This window comes from Pan paniscus, chromosome 17 (assembly GCF_029289425.2).
Source record: "Pan paniscus chromosome 17, NHGRI_mPanPan1-v2.0_pri, whole genome shotgun sequence".
Lineage (NCBI taxonomy): Eukaryota > Metazoa > Chordata > Mammalia > Primates > Hominidae > Pan > Pan paniscus.
The window spans coordinates 37,024,853-37,051,350 of NC_073266.2; positions in this window are offsets into that span (position 1 = coordinate 37,024,853).

Sequence of the window (26,498 nt, forward strand, 5' to 3'; positions counted from 1 at the left end):
GCATCAGTGGGACCTGGAGTCTGATATCCTCCATCTTTTAGGCTCTGTCTCAATGAAATATTTACATTTTATTTGTAGTACAGTGGCTGTCACATGAATCTTCAATTCAAAGCATTATCCTTTGTGATGCAGCTTTTATTCACTTTCAAGGCACTTAGATAAAGTCATTGCTGTTGATTGCATGACTTGAATGTGGAGGTAAATAGTAAATTTGTACCATCCTAACCATTATTCAGGAAAGAACTAATTGGACTCACTGACTCAGATTCTGTAAATCTTTTTGCCACAATAACTACATTAGCACAGATAGCTTAACATAGCTTAATACCACAATATAGGGCATCTACTAGCTTTTTCACTACAAAAGGAACTTTGGCTTGAGCTTCAAATTTACATAAAATTTGTTGCCTTTTTTAATATGGAAAAACACAGTCACCATCTAGTTGACAAAAATTATTTACATCACATTTGTAAAATATATAAAAATGAAACATGTTGAGATTATCAAAGTAGTAAAAAACGATAGAAAATTATGTCTTCAATGTTCATCTTTGTTTTAAAGGACTATTGTACTATAACTTAAGTATGGATAGTCATCTTGTGGTCATGTCTAGGTTTCACATTTTCTATATCTATTCATCCATTGATAGGCAATTAGGTTGATTCCATATTTTGGCCACTGTGAGTAGCGCAGCAATAAACATGGGAGTGCAGCCATCTCTTCAATATACCGATTTTCATTCTTTTGGATATATACCCAGCAGGAGGATTGTAGGTTCATATGGTAATTCTATTTTTAGTTTTTGGAGGAAGCTCTATATTGTTTTCCACAGTGGCTGCATTAATTTACATCCTCATCAACAGTGTACGAGTGTTCCCCTTTCTTTATATCCTCACTAGCATCTGTTATTTTCTGTCTTTTGGATAATAGCCATTTTAACTAGGGTGAGATAATATTGCATTGTGTTTTTTATTTGCATTTCCATGACAATTAGTGAATATTATGCACTTGAATATGTGAATATAGTGTACATAATAACATTGGTAGCACATTCAATTATAATGTTTATTATTTCATATTATGTTGTAAGTGTATACTCAAGTTGATTTAATTGCTAAACACTATCCATGCACAAATAGAGTAAACACATTTTATTCAAAGTCCATGGAATGATTTAAAATTTTGATCTTGTTGATAGGGTTTGGCTCTGTGTTCCCACCCAAATCTTATCTCAAATTGTAATCCCCATAATCCCCAGGTGTCAAGGCCAGGACCTGGTGGGAGGTGATTACATCATTGGGGTGGTTCCCCCATGCCGTTCTCACGATTGTGAGTGAGTTATCACAAGATCTGATGGTTTTATAGGTGTTTGAGAGTTCCTCCTACACACTCTCTCTCTTGCCTGCTGCCATGTAAAATGTGGCTGCTTCTCTTCTGCCATGATTGTAAGTTTCCTGAAGCCTTCCCAGACATGTGGAACTATGAGTCAATTAAATCTCTTTTCTTTATAAATTACCCAGTCTTGGGTAGTATCTTTATAGCAGTGTGAAAACGAACCAATACACTTGTAATCCCCCCAAAAAACTTTCATTAAATCCACCCAAGTAGAAAGTTTCTATGAAGAACCTGCAATAAAACAGAAAATAAAAAAGGACAAAATTTCAATCAATAAAACTGCAATCAATTAATTGTTAAACTTATATAGTAATTATTGGATGATGTGCATAGTCAAAACTTCAATGATATGATATTTAAAAAATGCTAACAACGTGATGTACAGCAAAACTGTACTTATGGTCATTTTTTCCTGTCATAAATTCTTGAGTTATTTGAAAAATAAAAATCAGTGCAAATAAGTTTTGTAAGCCTAAGGAAATTGTGCAAATTCTAATGAGTGAATTAGAAAACATTTTTTTAAAAGAAGAGTAGAACTAATATACAGGAGCTAGTTCTTTGAGGAAAAATAAAAAATAAGTATAGGTCTAATAAATAAAACAGAAACATTTAATGGGCAAAATTACAAATGAGAAGAGTTTAACAGATTTCAAATTTTTAATTAGAATAAAATATTGTTTATAATGCTATACTAAAGAACTTAAAAATTCCAAATGGATGTTTCTGTGATTGATTCAACGGGGAGTAGAAAACCTGAATAGCTTAATAATAATGGACAAAGAAACTTAAAACCTCTCCATGTGTCCAACACTTTTTTCTAAAATATGCTTAGGGGCCAAATGACTTACAGATACGTTCTTTCAAATTTTGAAGAAGTTTCTAGTTTCCATAGCGTTTAAATTCTTTCAAAGCATATAAAAAGATAGAATGCTTCACAAATCATTTTACAGAGATTGTACAATTGAGACAGTAAATCTTGATGAAGATCTCATAGCACTTGATCTTGGCCATAAAATTAAATGTAAATTAAATTACAAAATTAAACCTGCAAAACAACCTCCTGTTATAAGTACAAAACTGGAATACTAACAAAAGAATGGGATTTGAGGAAAGGGGTTTGTTAGAAGAAGGATATGATACTGATTAATACGGGAAACCAAAGTGGAAAAATGGCCATACTTAATTACAAATTTTAAAGAAGAGAAGTAAGACAGACACTTTCTTTCATGGAAATAGACATACCCTGGCAAAAGAAGTTAACCTGGGGTTGAATCTGGGCTTCACCAAAGAGATTTTCATCATTTGGCAAGTCTCTTAACATGTCTTTCTCTCATTTCATCTTTCAAAGGAGAATAATAAACACCTCAAATGTGCCACGTGTAAATTGAATCATATAAAAGATATAAAGCTTTTTATATGACCCAGTGTATAGTAAGTGCTTGTAAGTGTTAGCAACTTTTATAATTAATGTAAGTAGCATTAATCTCAGGAATCAAATTGATATAACATTGGCACAAGAATCAAAAGATCAGTCATGAATCAGGAAGCTAAGAAATATGAATTATTTGAAATTATTTCATTTATTACGGGCACATTAGCAGAAATTATTAAAGAAAAATGAGGATTATTTAAAAACAGCTCTGTGGTAATGCTTAGCTGATTGTCCCATCATCAATTATTGAATAGTTTGTCTTCATGGAATACAAGTCTCACAGTGCAGGCATGATTCAGGGCAAGCTAAACATTTCTAACTTTTCTAATTTTTCTTATCCAATTTCTTAACATAACACTAGTGTCAGGTTTAACAATTTGGCACAATGACTCACAGAACTCAGAAGAGCACTTTACTTACTATTACCACTTTATTATAAAGGATATAACTCAGAAACACCAAACAGGGTCTCTTAATAAAATATTTTATTTTATTCTGTCTGCACAATTTGTATTTTTTTATTTTTGCCATTAATATTTTGTTCGAAAAAATAAAATAAATTTATTTTATTTTACTTATTATTATTATACTTTAAGTTTTAGGGTACATGTGCACAATGTGCAGGTTAGTTACATACGTATACATGTGCCATGCTGGTGCGCTGCACCCACTAACTTGTCATCTAGCGTTAGGTATATCTCCCAAAGCAATCCCTCCCCCCTCCCCCTACCCCACAACAGTCCCCAGAGTGTGATGTTCCCCTTCCTGTGTCCATGTGATCTCATTGTTCAATTCCCACCTATGAGTGAGAATATACGGTGTTTGGTTTTTTGTTCTTGGCGATAGTTTACTGAGAATGATGATTTCCAATTTCATCCATGTCCCTACAAAGGACATGAACTCATCATTTTTATAAATAATAAACTTTCACTAGATATTGTCCTCAATAGATATTTTGAAATGAGTTTTCAGTAGAATAAAATTCATTATACGCTAAATATTTTTGTATTTAATTAAGTGTATGTATTCTTAAGAAGAGGTCTGTAACTTTTAGCTGATTCTCATAAAGGTTAAGACTGATGAAAGAGTAAAACCACATTTCTATAATTTTGATGCGAAGATCTTTAGAAAGATTTCTCGGCCAGGCGCGGTGGCTCACTCCTGTAATCCCAAGCCCTTTGGCAGGCTGAGGCGGGCGGATCACCTGAGGTCGGGATTTCGAGACCAGTCTGACCAATATGGAGAAACCCCGTCTCTACTAAAACACAAACAAACAAACAAAAAACTACAAAATTAGCCAGGCTTGGTGGTAGTACTAAGTGGTACTTACTAAGGAGGTACTTACTAAGTGGTACTTACTAAGGAGGTACTTACTAAGTGGTACTTACTAAGGTGGTACTTACTAAGTGGTACTTACTAAGGTGGTAGCTACTAAGGAGGCTGAGGCAGGAGAATCGCTTGAGCCCAGGAGGCGGAGGTTGTGGTGATTGGAGATCGCACCATTACACGAAACTCTTCCCCCCCCCCAAAAAAAGATTTCTCTAACAAATAGAAAACAGTAAAAAAACAAACAAACAAACAAAAAACAAAAACCAAAATTCAAGTTAGAAAATTATCAACATTTTATTCACTATCATATGCATATTTAAAGAATCACTATCATATGCATATTTAAATATGAATTTGATGAAACTTCCATTTTCTGAGTCTTCTCCAGAAGTTCCTTAATCACAACTGATAATACAGATAATATATTTCAATTGTGCTTTTTCTAAACCACATGGCTTTCTGATTGTCAAGCTTTCCTTTTATTTAAAAATATCTAGATGTTTGCCAGTATCTTAAATCTACATGTTTAATATCTTATAAAGAATTGATAGTATCGGGAGTGTTTTGGAGTTCAAACCCTTCGTCATTAATCCTCACAACTACAATGTCCAAAAAATATGCATGACAATGTATATGAAAAGTTCTGGCTAATTCTCCTTAAACGTTGCTGTCACGCCACTCGGTTTTATTTCTTCCAGCAGTGCTGCTTTAATCCAGTATTTTACTTAAACTAAATCAAATTTTTGGCAGTGGACGTTTTTTAATCCTTTTTAAATTGGTTCTAAAAAGATTGAATTTCACTGGTACATCAATGAAATAAAAAATCATTTTTATTAAAATAACCTTCGGTATACTCTGAAACATCTGATATGAATTTCATGAGCAGTTGTCTTATTATTCAGTTGAGAATGTGGTTACAATCACCAGATTTTGTAACATTGAGATCGTTATTGTTCCATTGATTGACTTCTGAATTTTCATACATTTGTAGGACTCAATTGTGAACTATAAAATAGACTTACTTAGCTCGATCTCTGATTTCTAACAGCATCAGAAAACTCATAGATGTGTAATTATAGATGTAATAAATTTATCATGCGCTCTACACTGAGAATATCATTTTCTAAGTTATAAAAATATATTTAATAATGAATTTCACATGTATTCCCTATCCTTCAACCTGTTTCAGTGAGCTGTAATTTTTTAATTCAGTTTTATTACAAATTCACCATTCTAAAATTTGAATGACTTCAATACATATCACATTTTCTTAATTTTCTACCACCAGAAGCACCTTCTCTATCACAGAATTTTCATTTATCATGTAACTTTTTTCTTGTCAGAAAAATTAGCACCACTGTTACAGTAGGTAGGTAGGCAGTCAGAAATGAGCAGGGAAGGAGAAGCCCCCCTCCACCCCAACGCCCACCAGGAATGTCAGCAACCATCAGGTGATGGTCAGGCGGTTGCTAAACTGCCTCTCTAAAATAATGATTGGTCACAGCTGGCGCCAGAGAACGGCAGTCTCTCAGTAGATAGGAAAACCTCAAACTGGTGATCAGCAGCTTCCCAATAAGATCTCAGGAGTTGGGCAAGTGAGCTCAAGCATGCGCACTAAGAGGCAAAATGGCAGAGTTTAACCAGTATATGACCATCTAGGAACCCTGGGCTAGTAAGGGAAGACTGCCTCAAGTGAGCATGCGTACAGCTCCAGTAAACACACTGGGCATGCTGCACACCCCAAGAACTAACAGGCCACTGTGCATATGGACAGGCCACCCCGAGGGAAGAATCAGGGGAGAAGTAATGCAAGACCCCGGAAGGATGCCAACGTATAAAACCCTAAGTCAAAAGTTAAACAATGCCCTTGATCTCTCAAGTTGCCTGCTTGACCGTCTTCCAAGGATACTTTACTTCCTTTCATTCCTGCTTTAAAGCTTTTTAATAAACTTTCACTCCTGCTCAAAAACTTGTCTCAGTCTCTTACTCTGCCTTATGCCCCTAGGTCAAATTCTTTCTTCTGAGGAGGTGAGAATTGAGCTTGCTGCAGACCCTTAGGGATATGCCACCATTAACCTTACTAATAGAATTCTACCTCCTTTCTAATCTTGTATCCAACTTTTATAAGTCTATAAAACAGGACTATTTAAAATGTCACAATTTAACTACATCTTCTTGTACTTTAAATCTAAATTTTAGTTACATGTTTCATCATATCGAATAAATTTCATAAAGTGAAGAGTCCTAAATTAAAGCTGTCCTGTATGTATCATCTTGTATTCATAGATTGGCCCCTGATGAAAATTCAGTTGTGCAATGCTACAATCTCAATTGATATCATCAATTGACTCAATTGGTGAAATCTTACAAATATTTGCAAATAATCTTAATATTTGTTTTGGTAACAATTTTAAATTATTACTGTTACTAACATGAGTTATAATAAAACACAGATTTAATATTAAACTGTTAAAAAACAGTAAAAAACATATGCAGCATGTGTATAGAACTGTTATTGATATATGGTAGGATATTCATCTGGTAGATGTGGTACTTTTAAGGTAACCTGATCACTGTGCATACAAATGCCATCACTTACTTCACTGATAATTTTGTTGCTATTTTCTATTTTGAATTTCGATTTAAAATTTGTTGACAATGTTCAATGACAATTTGCAATTTTTAAACAATAACTGAACAAATAGGACAACGATTTATTTCCTATCAGTTGATACACTTTTAAAAGCTTTATAACTTTTAATACAATAGCAAATAAAAGGTTTTACCTTCTGGGAAGTTGGGAAGAATTATAAAATATTTCATTGTAACTTGCTACTCAAAAAGTGGTCCACAGACCGGCAACATCAGCATCCCCTAGAAAGGCAATAGAAATGCAGGTTCCCAGGCCCCTCCCCAGACCTACTGAATCCAAACTGGCATTTTAAGAAGATAAGAGTCCCAGGTGATTCATATGTGTATTTAAGTATAATTCAAATAAATTATGAATTATCAAAATATATGTGTATTTAAGTATACTTCAAATAAATTATGAATTATCAAAATATATCTTTTGGCTTTCATAAAAATAGTATTTTCAAAAGAGTTGCATGTGTTAGAAATAGAATGTTCACCTTAATAAACCCAGACTACATTTTACATATCTATATTATCCTCAAGTGAATGGGTTCAGAATTTGTCAACATACCAAATAATGCAAATTCTTTTTATTTTACATCTTCCTTCATTCAGATTCTTACAGAAGGATTGAGTTATTGTAACTGAAAACTTGAAAACTAACCAGCAAAAAGTGCTCTGAGATTATGTTTGGTTGGAAGTGAACCCAGATGGCTCTGTGAGTCTCCAACAGTTTGCATGCTTAGGTATGGCTAACCCCTCCAAGCTGTTCTGCAATGCAGTACCTCCACTACCTGGAGAACAATAGCAGAGAGCTGTCATAGGCCCTTAAATAACTGCCAGGTAAGACCTACACTAAATGTGTATGCAGGACAGGGCAGGTAGGGGAAGGTGGACCAAAATTTCAAAATGAAGGATCTAGGATAAATTTCTGAAAAAAAGATTGAAATTGTGTAACAGTAGGAGACGTGAAATAAGGAACCATCAGTGCTTTTCTCAGGGTAATTAAGAATAAGATTATTCTTTAATCTGCATCAATATATTAAGTTCTTCCTTCAGGTTTGTATTATGCACCCTGCTCTGCATTATACTTACAGTATATTTGCATATTGATAATTTATAGGGGATAGGAGAAAGTTGCTTCCCAGTAGACTAATTTTATCTCAATGACAGTATCCAAATGTTTAAAAAATGATAGTACAACCAATTCAATGTTTAGCTGATATAAAAATATTTTAAATCTAAAATGCAGGTTTTATTTATGTTACAACATCTGAAAATGCCTCCCAAATCCCTGTGAGTTTCTGAGATCTCTACTTTGTTAACCATGAGCTAGAATTGGCTAGTGATTTGGCAATGGCGGCTGTAGGAAAACTTACAGCAAATAAATAGACCTGATTTTTGCACGTTGGATTCTCCTCAGATCTCACCTCTAACTCACAGCTCGTTGACAATTAAGAATCAGTTTTTCAATGTAAAAAAGTAAACAGACCAATTACTTCATAATTAGACAATTTTAATAAGTGAAAGAGACTGGTAAATAAATCTGTATTTCTACAAAAATCACTACGGCATTCAAAGTTTTTGTTGATATTGCACACTGTTACGGACTAAGGGTTTGTGCCTCCCCCAAATTCACATGTTGAAGCTCTAACCCCCAGTGTGATGGTAATTGCAGACGGAGTTTTGGAGATGAGGTCTTAAGAGTGGGGCCTTAATCTGATAAGATTGGTGTCATTATAAAAAGAAGACACATAAGAGTGTTCTCTTTCTTCTTCTCTCTCTCTCCCCCCTCCTTTCTCCCTTTTGCCCTTCCTCTCTCCCTCCCCGCTCTCTGCAAGTACCCACCAAGAAGAGATCATGTGAGGGACACAGTGAGACAGTGAAGTAGCAGCAGCCTATAAGCCAGGAGAAGAGGCCTTAGAATGAAACCAACCCTCTCAGCACCTTGATCTTGGACCTCCCCACCTCCATAATTGTGAGAAACAAATTTCTGTTTTTTATGTCACTGAGTCTATGGCATTTTGTAATAGGAGCCCAAGCAGACTAATACATATTTCAAATAATTTCTGTTCCAAATTATTTGGTAGTAGGCGTAGACAAAGGAAAAGGTCAATTTGACTATTACATCATAAGATTTCAATTATAATCATTATTTAAAGGCAAAGATGAGAAAACTGACCTAGAAATGCAACTTACTAGATGTCAGAGAAATGTGGAATGCTTCCTTTTGTGCTTTATTGAATCAAGTAAATCTAAAATATATTTTAAAAATAGTAATGGCAAACCATGCCCTGATTTTTGAAAACAGGCAATGTAAAAACAGTGTTATATAGAACTTAATAAACATATCAAAAATGTTAAATGCATACACAATACATATTGTTTTCACATACAGTTCTAACATTGGCCCGAAATTACTAGTAAGAATAAAGAAAAAAGTGCATAGATTAAAAACCAGAGACATATAATGAAGATTATTAGATATAATGAAGCTATGTAGCCGAGAATAAAAGCCCCAAATCGCTCTTGATACTTGAATCTAAGAATCCTTAAGGTAATGTACTAGGAAAGTCTTGTTTAAAAGTGTCTGTACATAACTAACAATTCCATGTTACAAATAGAATCTTAGAACAAATCTGTGTGAGTGTTTTCTTCAAGGAATAAATAAAACAATATATTCTGAAAGTTACATTTTATACACATATATAAAATTGTCTTTCTCATATAATTTGTATTGTGCTGAGATTCCAGGAAGATATTTTCTAATGTGTCTGTAGAATGCTATGAAAATCATCCAGAATAAAATGGTTATATCTGATTAAAATCCACGAGAGCCAGAATTTGTATTTGTTTTCATCATTCTCGTATTCCTTGTGCTGAGAACATAGCAGACGCTAAATAAATGGCACACAGCAGAGACTTAATAAACATGGAATGGGTGAATGAATTGACAGGAATCAGAATATGCTACCCTGAAACATCATACCTTGGTATATTGGATACTTTAAGCTAAAGGAATTTGAGTAACAGCAGGTTCAGGAAGCGCTCTCTGACCTCCCCCTTCATAAGACCCTCATGTGAGAGATGCCTTTTTTGTAGCCAAAAGAAACATCCTTATGTCCAAAGACAGAGGGATGCCAAAAGGAATCTGAATGAACAGATCTTGTTGAGTTTCCCCCAGCTTTCTACCCTTAGCTCGTACACCTTTGTCCTATCACATTTTTCCATGATCTTCCATTCTTCATCAAACTCAGTATAAAAACACTCAGGTTTAATTATTTCTTCAGGTCTTCGTTTATTTACAACTGACATTAAGTAAATTAGTATGTCTTTCTCTTGTTCATAGGTCTTTCATCAATCTAATTTAGAGATCCCAGCAAATGAATCTAAGATGGGTAAGATATTTTTTTTCTTCCCTAAAGAATGAATGTATTGGCCAGGGTTCTCTAAAGAGACAGAACTAACAGGACAGATGCATATATGAAGGGGAGTTTATGAAGGAGTATTGGCTCACGCGATCACAAGGTGAACTCCCACAATAGGCCATCTGCAAGCTGGCCGGGGAAGCCAGTCCGAGTCCCAAAACCTCAAAAGCAGGGTAGCTGACAGTGCAGCCTTCAGTCTGTGGCCAAAGGCCCCGAGAGCTCCTAGCAAATTACTGGTGAAAGTTTAGTCCAAAAGCTGAAGAACTTGGAGTCTGATGTTCGAGGGCAGGAAGCATCCAGCACAGGAGAAAAATGAAGGCCAGAAGATTCAGCCAGTCAAGCCCTTCCAGGTTCTTCCGCCTGCTTTATTCTAGCCACACTGGCAGCTGGTACCCACCCAGATTGAGGGTGGGTCTGCCTTTCCCAGTCCACCGACTCAAATGTTAATCTCCTTTGGCAACACCCTCACAGACACACCCAGGAACAGTACTTTGCATCCTCCAATCCAATCAAGTTGACAGTCAATGTTAACCATCATGATGAGTGAACAATGTTGTAAATTGTAAGATTATCTTCATTAAAACTACTCCTGTGGTGTTTAACAATATTAATTATAAGTACTTATAAATAACAGAAAAAGATTAAGTAGACATTTAATGTTATTATTTAATATATTTGATAGTTAATGCAGAATGAAATTTCCATGTAGGTTTTCACACATATCACTACTTAAACTCTTCATTTGCTTGTATACTAGTTTCTAGTTGCCTGACCCATTAGGATGAAAGCTCTATAACAGCAATGGCTTTGTTTTCTAAACACCTGTACTAATGGTGCTGAAAACAGTGCTTGTCAAACAGCAAGTGCTCAAAAATTGTTTGCTAAATGAAATAATAAAAATGTAAAGTACAGATTCTCAAGCCAGTTTAGATGGTGAGGCATCTAGAAATTATGCTTGATGTACTTTAAAAAATACTGTAATAGGCAGGGGATGGTGGCTCACACTTGTAATCCCAACATTTTGGGAATCTGAGAAAGGAGGATTCCTTGAAGGCAGGTCTTTGAAACCAGCCTGGGAAACAAGTGATATGGTTTGGCTGTGTCCCCACCCAAATCTCAGCTTGAATTGTATCTCTCAGAATTCTCACATGTTGTGGGAGGGACCCAGGAGGAGGTAATTGAACCATGGAGTCTGGTCATTCCTGTGCTATTCTTGTGATAGTGAATAAGCCTCATGAGATCTGATGGGTTTATCAGAGGTTTCCACTTTTGTTTCTTCCTCATTTTCTCTTGCCACTGCCATGTAAGAAGTGCCTTTCACCTCCCACCGTAATTCTGAGGCCTCCCCAACCATGTGGAACTGTAAGTTTAATTAAACCTCTTTTTCTTCCCAGTCTCAGGTATGTCTTTATCAGAAGCATGAAAACAGACTAATACACAAAGCAAGACCCCATTTCTACCAGAAATAAAAAAAAGTTTAACCAGGCATGGCTGTGCACAACTGTAGTCCCAGATACTCAGGAGGCAGAAGCAGGAGGATCACTTGAGCTCAAGAGTTTGAGGCTGTAGTAAGCTATGATCATGCCACTGTACTCCAGCCTGCATGACAGAGTACAGAGTGAAACCCCATCTTTTAAAGGAATAAAGAAAAAAATAGAGAGAGAGTAAGATATTCAAATATTAAGCTTAAAAGCATTAAGCTTGTAATTGGATAAAAATCATGCAATACTATCTGTAGTTGTAAATTATAGAATAATGTATGTTAATTTTTTCATTTCCACTTTTAACTCTCCCACTCAAAATTTCAAATATGATAGAGTGTGGAGTATCTACCAAGGGTCTTGAACATAATATTTGTACTTCAAATGTTAATAAATTTAGATTATAATTGCAAGTCATTTAAACTCAGAGCACCAGAATTACATATGTAAAATGGATTTGCTATGCTAATACATGTCCCTTTTCTGTCTTGTGTAATGTTAAGGTCAATAAAAATAGATTTTTAAAAATACCAGCAGGTTATTCAAGGTGACACAACTCCTTTCATTAAAATAATGATATTATTATTATCTGAATGCTAACATCAACTTCTAGAATCTAAAGGCGAATTCTGTAGAATCTCTGTACTTTTGTCTTAATCTGTTTGGTTGCTATAACAGAGTACCATAAACGGGATGACTTATAAACAACAGAAATTTATTTCTTATAGTTCTGAAAGCTGGAAATGTAACCGCCCAATGGGTTCGCCTTGCCTGCTGCCTAGACAGAGCGGATTTATCAAGACAGGGGAATTGCAGTAGAGAAAGCGTAATTCACACAGAGCCGGCTGTGTGGAAGACCCAAGTTTTATTACTACTCAAATCAGTCTCCCTGAGCTTTCGGGGATCAGAGTTTTTCAGGACAATTTTGTGGGTGGGGGAATGACAGTGTGTCAAGAGGGCCGATTGGTTGGGTCAGAGATGAAATAATAGGGAATTAAAGCTGTCTTTTTGTGCTTAGTTCCTGGGTGGGGGCCGCAGATCAGATGAGCCAGTTTATCTACCTGGGTGGTGCCAGCTGATCCATCAAGTGCAGGGTCAGCAAAATATTTCAAGCACTGATCTTAGGAGCAGTTTAGGGAGGGTCAGAATCTTGTAACCTCCAGCTGCACGACTCTTAAACCATAATTTCTAATCTTGTGCCTAATTTGTTAGTCCTACAAGGGCAGTCTAGTCTCCAGGCAAGAAGGAGGTTTGCTTTGGGAAAGGGCTGTTACCATCTTTGTTTTAAACTATAAACTAAGTTCCTCCAAAGTTAGTTCAGCCTATGCCCCAAAATGAACAAGGACAGCTTGGAGGTTAGAAGCCAGATGGAGTTGGTTAAGTCAGATCTCTTTCACTGTCTCAGTTATAATTTTGAAATAGCGGTTTCAGAAAGAACAAGATCAAGGCACTAGCACTGGCAAATTTGGGGTCTGGTGAGGACATGCTTCTTAGTTCACAGACAGTTGTTTTCTCACTGTGTCCTCACATGGTGGAAGGGACAAGGGAGCTTTCAGGGATCTCTTTTATAAGGCAAATAATCCCACTCATGAAGACTCCAGTCTCGTGATGAAATCACCTCCCAAATGCTCTACCTCCTACTACCAAGACATTGGGTGGTAGGATTTCAACATAAGAATTTAGTGGGGACACAAATATTCAGTCTATAGCAACTATCATTCCAAACACCATAACATCATAGCATATTTCAGCAATAACCTAAATTGAGAAGAATCGCAAAGAAAAGATGATGTAATATTAGATAGGTAGCTATTCCCGAAAAAGTTTAATATTCAATAAGGATGACTATGCAGGTATTCAAGTTACCTGAGGATTCTATTTCTACATATTGGCCTAGGAAATAGGGAAATTAGTTGACCAAATAATTACTGGGCAAATAAATACATTAGGGGGAAAAAAATCCACATCAACAATACTTTGAGAAACAAGGTAGGGGCATCAATTTAACATTGCTTAAGGTTTACCATAAATTTTGTAGTGAAAGGAACATATACTCAACTGCCTCAAACACACTATTTCTAGAATGCCTGGCCTCTTTCGACAACAACATCTTCATCTCTAAAAGTAAAAGTACTCCTAAGGGCATCAGACTGTGAGCTCCTTGGAGGCAAGGATAGCATCATGGTTATCATTGTAACTGAGACACAATGCTTAGTAAATGTCTGTAGAGCAAATATGACTGTACTGAATGTGCCAACCATATATAATTATTTGAAATACACTGCACCACTGTTTGTCATAAACCATTGAAATATCCAGTAATTGTTCTGTGCATCCAAAACCTATCTCGAGGCTGCCTGTCACATCCCGGAGAGGCAGAAAATCCATTGTCAGTTCACATTAGAAAAACTGCTAGGAATGTTCAATTCAATTCACTAAAGATTTGTTAGTCTCTTGCTATGTGTCTTTTTATTATGCTAGATGCTATAAGAAAAAAAAGACATAAATGTCATGATCCTTGCACTTAGAAGGGACTTGTCTATTTATATCCCTGTATATACGTGTCACTACAACTATTTTCCAAAGAAACATATCCCTCAATCTTTCACAGTAAGTCACCGTAGCATTTTTATTAGGAAACTCAAGTAATAAAAGGGCAGTTCTCATAAATGTTAAATCTGAACAAACAAACAAGGTGCTATAAAGGAACTAGGGGAGTCATAAAACTAGGTGAGCAAAGGAAGAAAGCTACAAGTTAAGTAGTGCTGTAACTAAAATAATAACTGAGACTGAAACTATCTCATAGGGAAATACAATAAAAAGACAAACACTGCCTGAGAAAAATATCATCTGTATCTTATGGGTAGTGGGCTCCATTTTTTCTTTCCTTTTAATCTTTTAATGTTAATTTAGAAGACACCAAATAAAAAAGATAAAGATAGACATTTTGAAGACATGAGGTGCTACTTGTGACTGGTCAACCAGAAGGGTACACGATAAACAGGATAAAAGGAAATATATTGGTGAAGCCAAGACATCTGCTCCCAATCCTAATTTCATTGAACAGTTTGATTAAAGGGAAAGAAAATTCATTTAAATTAATGGCTAGTATTTGCATTTTAATGGAACATTTTGGAAGATGTAGTCACCAAATATTTCAGCTATTTCCTCAGGGAAGGCAGTAGGAGTTCAATTCATTTCAGAATTCTAAAGCCAGTAAAAATATGATCCCATTCTCATAAGACCAAGTGAAGCAAATCTTTTGAATGTCTTTGAACAAATCAATTCAATGGCAAATGAATAAATATTTTAAAAAGAGAATATTCTTGACTCCTCAATTATTTTACCATAGTCCAGAGACAGAAATTGGACCCAGATTTACAAACAAATCAGGAAGTTTGAATATCTTTAATTGAAACTAGACCACATCCAAGTGATAACTGATTGGCAAGTTTTGATCTCCATCTTCAAAACTCTATCCAGGGAAGTTGGATATGCTGACAGATTCAGCTGACTTATAATAAGCTATTGGTGCTCTGTAGTTGTCAATGTGTCAGTTTACTTTTTTATTTTTAGGAATGCCCATGACAAAAAAGCGTTTTTGTTGTTTGTACAGCTTCACATTTACTGAATTGAAGAAATGGGAGAGGTTTTAAGAAGCATGTTATCCTGAGTGTTAAGATATTTCTCTTGCATATGAATGGCTACTTAACATTAGTATTTCCTAACTAGTAATTTTTATAAGATGAAATAATAATACTACTAAATTCTTATAGGAAGTCAAGTATTTTGAAAACATGTTATGTGTTCTTATGACTTTTTTTCTGAGAAGCAAAAATAAGAAATATATTTATCCCTTTTCCACTAATTGCGCAAACTGCTCGCAGATGCCAAATAATCCTTCATGTTTTTCTCAGTGAGTCAGGTCCCAGACTCATGGAGACTGCAATAAACAGAGAATAGATTTACATATAAGATAGCTTATTACATCAAAGTGAACATGCTTTCAGTATTAATAAATTTTTAAAAATCTGCATTTCCATTGGTAGTTTCTACCTCGTCAATATATTTTTCCCCTTAAAATTTTAATACCAATTCAAATATTTCAGAAAGAGGAAAAAAATCTACTTGGATTGATACAGAACCCTAAAGTCATAGATTTATTATATATAAAGGCATAAATCCTAGAAAGCAAATTAAAATTTGTCTTCCTTTTTGCAGATGAGAGAATTGAAAAGCAGATTCTTTAGCTAGAGGAATTATCCAATACAAGAGGGAGCACAGTGAGGCCCTCAAGCTGAATGGTTCATTAGGCAGTGCAGATGCAGCTCTTAGTCACCCATACTTCTCGAGTTTCCATAATGCCATAGTTTACTAAAGATTTGAAACAAATAAAATTCACTTTAAATTGATCCTCAATTTTCTGGTCTAAAGCCAAACTGTGAAGTAAAGGTAGATAAAGACTCCTCTAATGAGCATAGAAAAGAATCACAGTGGGGCGCGGTGGCTCACACCTGTCCTTGTAGTCCCAGCACTTTGGGAGGCCAAGGTGAGTGGATCACTTGAGCCCAGGAGTTTGAGACCAGCCTGGGCAACATGGCAAAACCCCATCTGTACAAAAATACAAAAATTAGCCAAGCATGGTGGCATGCCCCTGTAGTCTCAGCTACTCAGGAGGCTAAGATGGTAGGATCATTTGAGCCCAGGAGGTCAAGGCTGCAGTGAGTTGTGATTGTGCCACTGCACTCCAGCCTGGGGGACACAGGGGGACTCTGTCTCAAAGAAGAAGGAGAAGGAGGAGAAAGAGAAGGAGAAGGAGAAGGAGGAGAAGAAGAAGGAGAAGAAGAAGAAGAAAGAGAAGAAGAAGAAGAAGAAGAAGGAGAAGGAGAAGGAGGAGAAGGAGAAGGAGAAGAAGAAAGAAGGAGAAGAAGAAGAAAGGAGAAGGTGAGTCACAAAAGGAAAATGGGAGCAACAAGTTTTTCTTGTGACTGCTTTCCTTCTTTCTTTTTGAAGACAGTTGTGATTTATTGCTTGTTTTCTAATAAGTGGTGGAACTCCGTGCATTAGCAAAGGTATTACATAGATGCCCAAGCTGGGCACCTGTCTCTCTAGATGAAGCCAACAATTATTACTGGAAAATTCACAGAGGTGGGGAGGTGGCAAATACAGGATTATTAGAATGATAGAGAGCATAAAACATTGTTACTGAACAGTCTACAAAGTTCCATTAGAAAGATGGTGGACAAAATGTCCTATGGCCAGGATGTAAGAAAACAATGTTTGAAATAACGAAAGTCTAAAAGTGCCACTTTCTGCTTACAAACCAGAGTCAAGATATGGATGAAGCTATTATAGACTTAAAAAAATACTGCTGCAATTCAAGTGAAACCTCTAACTTCTGGGAGCCCCAAACAGGAAGAATGGTCATGCTAATCTGATGAGATTACAGAGGATCTGTCACCCAATCTAACGGCTGCATTTATGCACACTCTCCTGCAGTGTGTTTGCAAAAGAAACACTGTTGGCTCTGTCATAACTCAGGAGGAACAAACTGTGCCTACCCTTAACTTGAGGCAGTTAATGTCTTGGTTAGAAAAATAACAAGATGAGTGGCTTTCCGTTGATTATTTTTATAGCACTCGACACCATATCACATATGCTTGTTAGCCTAATGACCACCACTAATACTTTGAGGACATGTGGGTGGCTAACAATATATCAGGCTATATACACTCGGCTATGAAGCCACAGGTAAAATGCAGGCAGAGAAAGAAAATAAGTTAACAAACATGCAAAATAAATCTGGCAAAGGAAGGACAAAATGTTTCTACTATGATCTGGGTTGGAAAGGGTTAGAAAAGGTCAGGGGAACACTAGAAACCTACAATTGCTGGTCATTTGGGGAGCCAGAGACATCCACTGGAAGATTGCACTTCATATTTAGACAGAAACACGTCTTATTAAAATAACATTATGAAATGGTCGCAGTTTTTACCCGATTTCCCCAATGCTGACTTCAGAATGTTTAGATAAACATCATGGAAACTCCATCCATCGTGCAGCATGTAAAAGACAGAGAAGCTTCCAAAATCCATGAAGACAACCAAAGGATTAGCTGAAAATTCCTGAACTCAAATTTTAGAGTGAAAGTTATATATTCAGTTTTCTGTATACCTTAAGTTCAATGACAAACTTCAGAAATTGTAGAGTGAGGATATGATATAATTCTAATAATTTTAATTTCAATGCTTTCCTCACCATGAAATTCTTAAAAACTCATAAATATCAAACTATTCTAGGACCCAAAACATACTATATTCATTTATTACTCAATAATAGTGTTTCACAGAGCATTTTCTATGGAGCATTTGTTTCAAAATACTCAAGACAATAGAATTTCATTTTAAAACAACTTAAATGCTTGAATCTACCTAAAGATTCACAATGATCATGAGCATATTAAAAGTTGTGAGCAGTCCTGCAACTTAAAAAACAAAAAGTTTTCACCAGACCAAAAAAAAAAAACCACAAGAACAGACAGCTACAGACCATTATTTCTTATGAATATAGATGCAAAAATTCTCAACAAAATTTAGCAACGCAAATGAAATCAGTAAGGCAAAGAGATATGTGTACTCACATGCTCATCACAGCACTATTCATAATAGACAAGGAATGGAATTAACCTAAGTGTCCATCAACAAATGAATGGATAAAGAAAATACAATTCTAGCTATTTATACAATGGAATTCTATTCAGCCTTAAAAAGAAGAAAATTCTGCCATTTGCAATGACGTGGATGAACCTGGAGGACATTCTGCCAAGTGAAATAAAACCAACACTGAAAAATACTACGTGATCTCAATTATATGTGGAATCTTAAAAAGTTGAACTCATAGAAACAGAGAGTAGAATGATGGTTGCCAGGGCTTGTGGGAGGAGTTTGGTCAAAAGGTACTAAGTTTCAGTTAGAATGAATAATTTCTGGAGATATATTATACAGCATGGTAACTATAGTTAACAATTTATCGTATACTTGAAAAGTGCTAAGAAAGTGGATCTTAAATGTTTTCTACACACACACACACACACACACATATAAATATGTGAGATGATGGATATGTTACTTAGCTTCATTTAATTATTTTACAATAATAGATGCATCTATCAAAACACCATGTGGTAAACATAATTTGTCAATTATATCTTAATAAAACTTGGGGGAAAGAATACAGCAACATATAAAAAGCATTATACATCATGATGAAGTGGAATTTATTTCAGAAACGCAAGGTAAATTTCACATCTGAAAATCAATTAATGTAATCACACAATCCATTTACGCGAAATGTTCAAAACCGGCAAATCTGTGGAGACAGAATATAAACTGGTAGTTGCCTAAGGCTGAGGCAGGATGCAGAGAACGGCAGGAATGAGGGGTGGTGACTGCTACATAGTCAGGAGTTTCTTTTGGAGGCAACAAAAACATTCCAGAATTGGTTGTAGTGATGGTTACACAACCTTGAATGTACTAAAAACCATTGAATTGTATATTTTAAGCAGGTGAATTGTCTCATATGCAAATTTTATCTCAGTAAAGATATTACCAAAAATTATTTTCACAGACTTCTTACTTATAATATTATCATTGCTAGAGTAATAATATTGGCAAGAGTTATTTTTGCCTTTGCAAAATGTTACTCCTTTTGCCTGGAATGGCAAGCATATTCCCTACCTTTTTTCTGTCTTAAAAACTTCTTCTTTATTAATAATCAGTCAAAGTGTCACCACCACTATAAGGTCTTCCATGATTCACTCTGGAAAAGGCAAATATTTTTGAAACGTGTTTAACCATGACCCACACATGAACTCTGGGTGGGTTGGTGGGTGGATGGATGGATGAATGGATGAATAAATAGATGATAGATAGATAGATAAAAAATTTACAAAGCAATATTTACTCTTACCACATGCAGTTCATGCTAATATTTGGTATTGCGTATTATTCTAGTCTAGTCAATTTCATTTTTAAAAATGTTTTTGTGGTCCGTTAAATTAATTTAATGACCCTCTAATGAGGGGCAATCTGCAATTTGAAAAATATTATCAAAACTAAATTGAGCCTATATTGTACAGTTTAACATACACATCAATTTGCGACAGTGAGTATTCTTACCTTGGATTCGTGTTATAGGATGTTATAGTCATTGTCCATATTCTGCATTAATCTCCTTTTTGAATATTTAGAGTTCTGCTATTCTTTCCTGAGTATCATAATCCTGACCTACACAGGTAAGTAATTTTTTTATGCCAAGGAATTATTTCTCTTTTTTTTTTTTTTTTTTTGAGACGGAGTCTCTCTCTGTCGCCCAGGCTGGAGTGCAGTGGTGCGATCTCGGCTCACTGCAAGCTCCGCCTCCCAGGTTCACGCCATTCTCCTGCCTCAGCCTCCCGTGTAGCTGGGACTACAGGCGCCTGCAACCGCGCCCGGCTAATTTTTTGCATTTTTAGTAGAGACGGGGTTTCACCGTGGTCTCGATCTCCTGACCTCGTGATCCGCCCGCCTCGGCCTCCCAAAGTGCTGGGATTATGGGCGTGAGCGCCCGGTCAAGGAATTATTTCTATTTAAAGAAAAGACTTGATCACTTACTTTAAAATGATGCTTAATTCCTAATTTCCTGCTGTATTAGCTAGAAAATTGTTTTTTCCTCCAATATACTCTACAAAGTGGTGGCTGACTGTTTTACTTCCTCTTCTGGTAGTGGCTTCTGAGCTGTAACTCTGTTTTATATTCTGAGTTTTATATGCTGTCCACAAGCTCCTTGATGTTCTGCTCTATGTTCTCCTTTTAACAAGGGCAGATTGGAAACATAGTGAAAGCAATTTCACCATGAGCAGAGATATGGGTACAAACGACATTTACCGCACCATGCAAATAATTGCATCCCATGAATGTGTACCACAAGTAATTTTATAATTGAAGTAAGCCATGCCCAGTGACGAGTAGGTTATCTAAACAACATGATTTCAGATTTCCATTTTTCCTTTTGTCATATTTACTTATGATTATTTTTGTTATTATTTCTGTGTTCATTGTAAAACATTACATCCAGTCTTTAGATAAATAATCTGTATGGAGTGGGAGTGATAGGAAGTGGGTATCGAGTCTGGTAATCACTTCTTTGATATAGGGCTAGAACAATATTGGATATAGGTACCTGCAAGTTTATTCTACATATGGCATTCGAATTTATTTTTTCTACAAATCCCCATTTAGGAAACTGCGTGTGTGTGTGTGTGTGTGTGTGTGAGAGAGAGAGAGAGAGAGAGAGAGTTTCAAAAGGACCAGGGTATATTTATGCACGATAAGTCACATAGCCTGGGTATCAGTAATTCTGTCCTTCAGAAATAATTCCAAAGAAGATGTCCATCAGGAAACACCACAAAAACAGTAATAGGCGTAGGGTTTTAGAAGAAGTGGCCTTTATTTAAATCCCAGATTGGGTCCTAGTAGTCATCTTCTCTCTGCAAATACTGACTCCATTCTTATATGTACATATCTTGTGTACCATCTATCTAGATACGGCCTGTGCCATATTTTCTTTAAGCTAGAATTTTATGTCTCAGAGCCTCATATAGTTGTTTTTAAGCATTCTCTTGCCTCATTCAGTTACTCACATACCTTGGCAAATGTCTGTAAACATCCCATCTTCATTCCAGATCCTTGGAATGGGCCTGACAGACCACAAACTTAAAGAGCACATTATTGACTTTTGTATGTACTGCAGATTCTTTATAAGGTCACCAACCTCAAGGGATATGAAATCCAGTGGCAGAGACAAAATAATGATGATTAACCAATAAAGAACAAGAATGAGAATGTGTGGGGCATATCATAAGTGCTACAGGAATTTCGAAGAAGGAAAGATTTCCGAGAATTCTAATAGTCAACGAAGGATTCTCTTGAAGACTTACACTGTACGTAAATAGGCAGAAAAGGGAATATGTTCCAGGCAAAGAAATACATTTAGGAGGCTGTGGCCTATAGTGTAATGGATCTGTTGGTTTTAACTTCAAGTCTAAAATATATCCTTTCCACTTATGTTGTTTTTGAAAAGCTAATGAGTATTTCTTAGCCAATAGTATTCTTACCTCTAGAATTAAGATGAAATACCTGCAGTGCTTGGCAACAGTAAGCAATCAATACAAATTTATTGTCACCTTTTTCCAAAAAAACATGAATAGAAGTACAGTCGAAAATTAGAAACATGTTATTTTATGAATTTGGGGTAAGAAATATGTTTGTTTAGAGTTCATTGCAATCATGAATCCCATACATGTAACAGGTAGCACAGTAACAAAACTGAGAGCTTTTTAAAATTCTAAATGCCTTGGACATTTATATTCAAATGAAATGACATATGGCAGGATAGCATCTCTTGCCCCTTTGCTCCTTGTTACTCATGGCATCCTCATTACTTATGGGGAGGAGACTTGTTGGTATAATAAAGTTATCAAACTCTTGCTGTGAAAAGCAATTGATCTTAGAAAGTAGATACTCCATTCAGAAAAATGTGACAATTCATAGTATACAGAAGTTAACAGGAAGGTCAGACAAACTGCAGGGAAGAAAGACAAAAAATAAAGAAGGGAGAAAATTCACAGTGAAAAGATCTCAGACTGACGAGAAGGTCATCTGAAAGACGAATAAAGAATGCCTGCGCCCTCCTGAGACTCAGAATATATTCCTAGCTGCCTAGTGTAATATTGGGTCTCCAGTGGTGGACAATTGATTTTGTGACCTTTCCAACTGTCACTGAGATTGAAGGCAGGGTTTCCTGAAAACCCAACTGAAGATTAAATGGAAGTCGTATGGATTACCCAATTTGGGATTCCAATGCTACTTCCCTCTTCATCCTCCCATCTCCCAGTCACAGCATCAATGATTTCTGCCTTTTAAGGATGAAACAAACAAACAAACAAAAACTACACTGTCAAAAGATCAATGCTTAAACAAAACCTGTGTAGAAAATGAACATTAAGTTTCAGCTGGGCAATATGGCTTTCACAGGACTTAGAGTGTGGCTCCTTTAGCCTGGTCTATCTTTCTTTGTTGCCTGAACATAGCAATTTTGTCATGCTTTTGTGAAGGAACTTTGCATCTGAGAGTTTCTGTTGATTTCCCACATTTTGCAGGGATAAATGCCCTGTAGTACAATTCTTGAGTCATATGAGAGTTGCATGTCTAGTTGTTGTTGTTTTTAACCTGCCAAACTGTTATCGAGATTGGCTATAACATTTTACAGTCCAACCAGCAATGTATGAGTGTGATCCACTTTCTCTGCATCCTTGTCAGCATTTGGTTCTAGCTGTGTTTTATTTTAGCCATTCAGTTACGTATATCGTGATATCTCCTTGTGATTTTAATTTGCACATCCCTAATAACTAATGATATTGAACATATTTTCCTGTGCTTATTTGTTATTTGTACATACTCTTTATGTGTTTTGCACGTTTTTATTTGGATTATTTGATTTTTTACTGTTGAGTTTTGAGAGCTCTTTATAAATTATAGTGTTTTGTTGCATATGTGGTTTACAAATAGTATTGCTCTTTCTATAGCTCTTATTTTCCCTTTCCTAGGGCCAAATTTTTAATAAGGCCAAGTTATCAATTTTCCCTTTTATGGATTATAATTTTTATGGCATGTTTTAGGAAATCTTTGCTCAGGCCTATATCCTGATTTTTTTTTCTTTTTTAAAAATATCTTTAAATTTTTAAAATTTTTAAATTTTAATTCTTGTGTTTACATAGTAGATATATATATATTTATGGGGCACATGTTATTTTTTTGTACAGGCATGCGATGAGCAATAATCACTTCATGTAAACTAGGGTCTCCATCCCCTCAAGAATTTATATTTTGTGTCACAAATAATCCAATTATAGTCTTTGAGTTATTTTTAAATGTACAATTAAATTATTGTTGACTATAGTCACCCTGTTGTGCTATCAAATACTAGGTCTTATTCATTCTTTCTCACTATTTTTTGTACCCATTAACCATCTTCACCTCCCCTCAACCCCAGCCCCTCATTACCCTTCCCAACCTCTGGTAATGATTTTTCTACTCTCTATATCCATGAGTTCAATTGTTTTGATTTTTAGATCCCACAAATAAGTGAGAGCATGTGATGTTTATCTTTCTGTGTCTGGCTTATTTCACTTAATGTAATGACCTCCAGTTCCATCTATGTTGTTGCAAGAGATAGGATCTCATTCTTTTTTATAGATGAATAGTACTCCATTGTGTATATGTGCCATATTTTCTTCATCCATTCACCTATTGATGCACACTTAGGTTGCTTCCAAATTTTGGCTATTCCAAACAGTGCTACAACAAACATGGGAGTGCAGATATCTCTTTGATATGCTGATTTCCTTTATTTTGGGTATACACCCATCAGTAGAATTGCTGGATCCTATAGCAGCTCTATTTTTAGTTTTTTAAAGAACCTCCAAACTGTTCCTCATAGCAGTTGTACTAATTTACATTCCCACAAACAGTGTGTGAAGGTTGCCTTTTCTCCACATCCTCACAAACATTTGTTATTGCTTTCTTTTGGATATAAGCTGTTTTAACTGGAGTGAGATAACATCTCATTACAGTTTTGATTTGCGTTTCTCTGATGATCAGCGATGTTGAGCACCTTTTCATATGCCTGTTTGCCATTTGTATGTCTTCTTTTGAGAAATGTCTATTCAAATCCTTCGCCCACTTTTATTGGATTATTAGATTCTTTTTCCTATAGAGTTGTTTGAGCTCTTTATATATTTTAATTATTAATCTTTTGCCAGGTGAATAGTTTCCAAATATTTTCTCCCATTCTGTGGGCTGTCTCTTCACTTTGTTGATTGTTTGATTAGCTGTACAGAAGCTTTTTAACTTGATATAATCCTATTTGTCTATTTTTGCTTTGGTTGTCTGTGCTTATGCAGTATTACTCAAGAAATTTTTGCCCAGACCAATGTCCTGGAGAGATTCCCTGGCGTTTTCTTGTAGTGGTTTCAGAGTTTAAGGTCCTAGATTTAAGTATTTGATTTTATTTTTGTGTATAGTGAGTGTTAGGGGTCTAGTTTCATTCTTCTGCATATGGAGTTTCCATTTTCCCAGCACCATTTCTTGAAGAGATTGTCTTTTCCACAGTGTATGTTCTTGACACCTTCATTGAAAATGAGTTCACTGTAGGTGTGTGAATTCATTTCTGTGTTCTCTATCTTGTTTCATTGGTCTATGTGACTGTTTTTATGCCAGTACCGTGTTGTTTTGGTCACGATAGTGGTGTAGAATAATTTGAAGTCAGATAATGTAATTCCTCCCGTTTTGTTCATTTTGCTTAGGATAGCTTTGGCTATTCTAGGTCTTCTGTGGTTCCTTATAAATTTTAGGATTTTTTCTCTATTTTTTTTGAAAAATGTCATTGGTATTTTGATAGAGATTGCATTGAATTTGTAGATTGCTTTGGGTAGTATGGACATTTTAACAATATTGATCTTTCCAATCCATGAGCATGGAATATCGTTCCATATTTTGGCATCCTCAAAAACTTCTTTCACCAGCATTTTGTAGTTTTCATTACAGAGAACTTTCACGTCTTTGGTTAAGTTAATTCCTAGGTATTTAATTTTATTTGTGGCTATTTCAATGAGACTACTTTTTTTATTTCTTTTTCAGATTGTTCACTTTTGGCATATAGAAATACTATCAATTTTTTATGTTGATTTTGCATCTTGCAATTTTACTGAATTTGCTTATCAAGTCTACTAGTTTTTTTGTGTGTGGAGTCTTTAGCATTTTCCAAACATAAGATTGCATTATCTGCAAACCAACATCATTTGACTTTTTCCTTTCCAATTTGAACCCCCTTTATTTCTTTCTTTTGTCTGATCGGTCTAGCTAGGACTTCCAGTCTTATATTGAATAACAACGGTGAAAGTGGGCATTTTTGTCCTGTTCCAGATCATACAGAAAAAGCTTTCAGTTTTTCCCCATTAAGTATCATACTTGCTGTGGGTCTGTGGTAAATGGTTTTTCTTATGTTGAGGTATGTTTCTTCTATACCCAGTATAAGGGGTTTTATTACAAAGAGATGCTGAATTTTATGAAATGCTTTTTTTTGCATCAATTGAAATAATCATATAGTTATTATCCTTCATTTTGTTGTCATGATATATCACATTGATTGATTTGTGTATGTTGAACCATCCTTGCATCCCAGGGATAAATCCCACTTGGTCATAATAAATGCTTTTTCTAATGTATTGTTCAAATTTGTTAGCCAGCATTTTGTTGAGAATTTTTGCATCAATATTCATCAGAGATATTGGCCTGCCTGTAGTTTTCTGTTTTTGATGTGTCTTTCTCTGGCTTTGGTATCAGGGTAATACTGGCCTCATAGAATGAGTTTGGAAGCATTCCCTTCTCCTCTATTTTTCAGAATAGTTTGAGCAGGATCGGTATTAGTTCTTCTTTAGATGGTTTGTAATATTCAGCAGTGAAGCCATCAGGTCCTGGGCTTTTCTTTATTGGAAGACTCATTACTTGCTATTGGTGTGTTTGGGTTTTGGATTTCTTCCTTACTCAATCTTGATAGGTTGTATGTACATAGGAATTTGTCAATTTCTTCTAGATTTTTCCAATTTATTGGCATACAGTTGCTCATAGTAGCCACTGACGATCCTTTAAATTTCTTCAGTATCAGTTGTATGTCTTCTTTTTCATTTCTGATTTTATTTA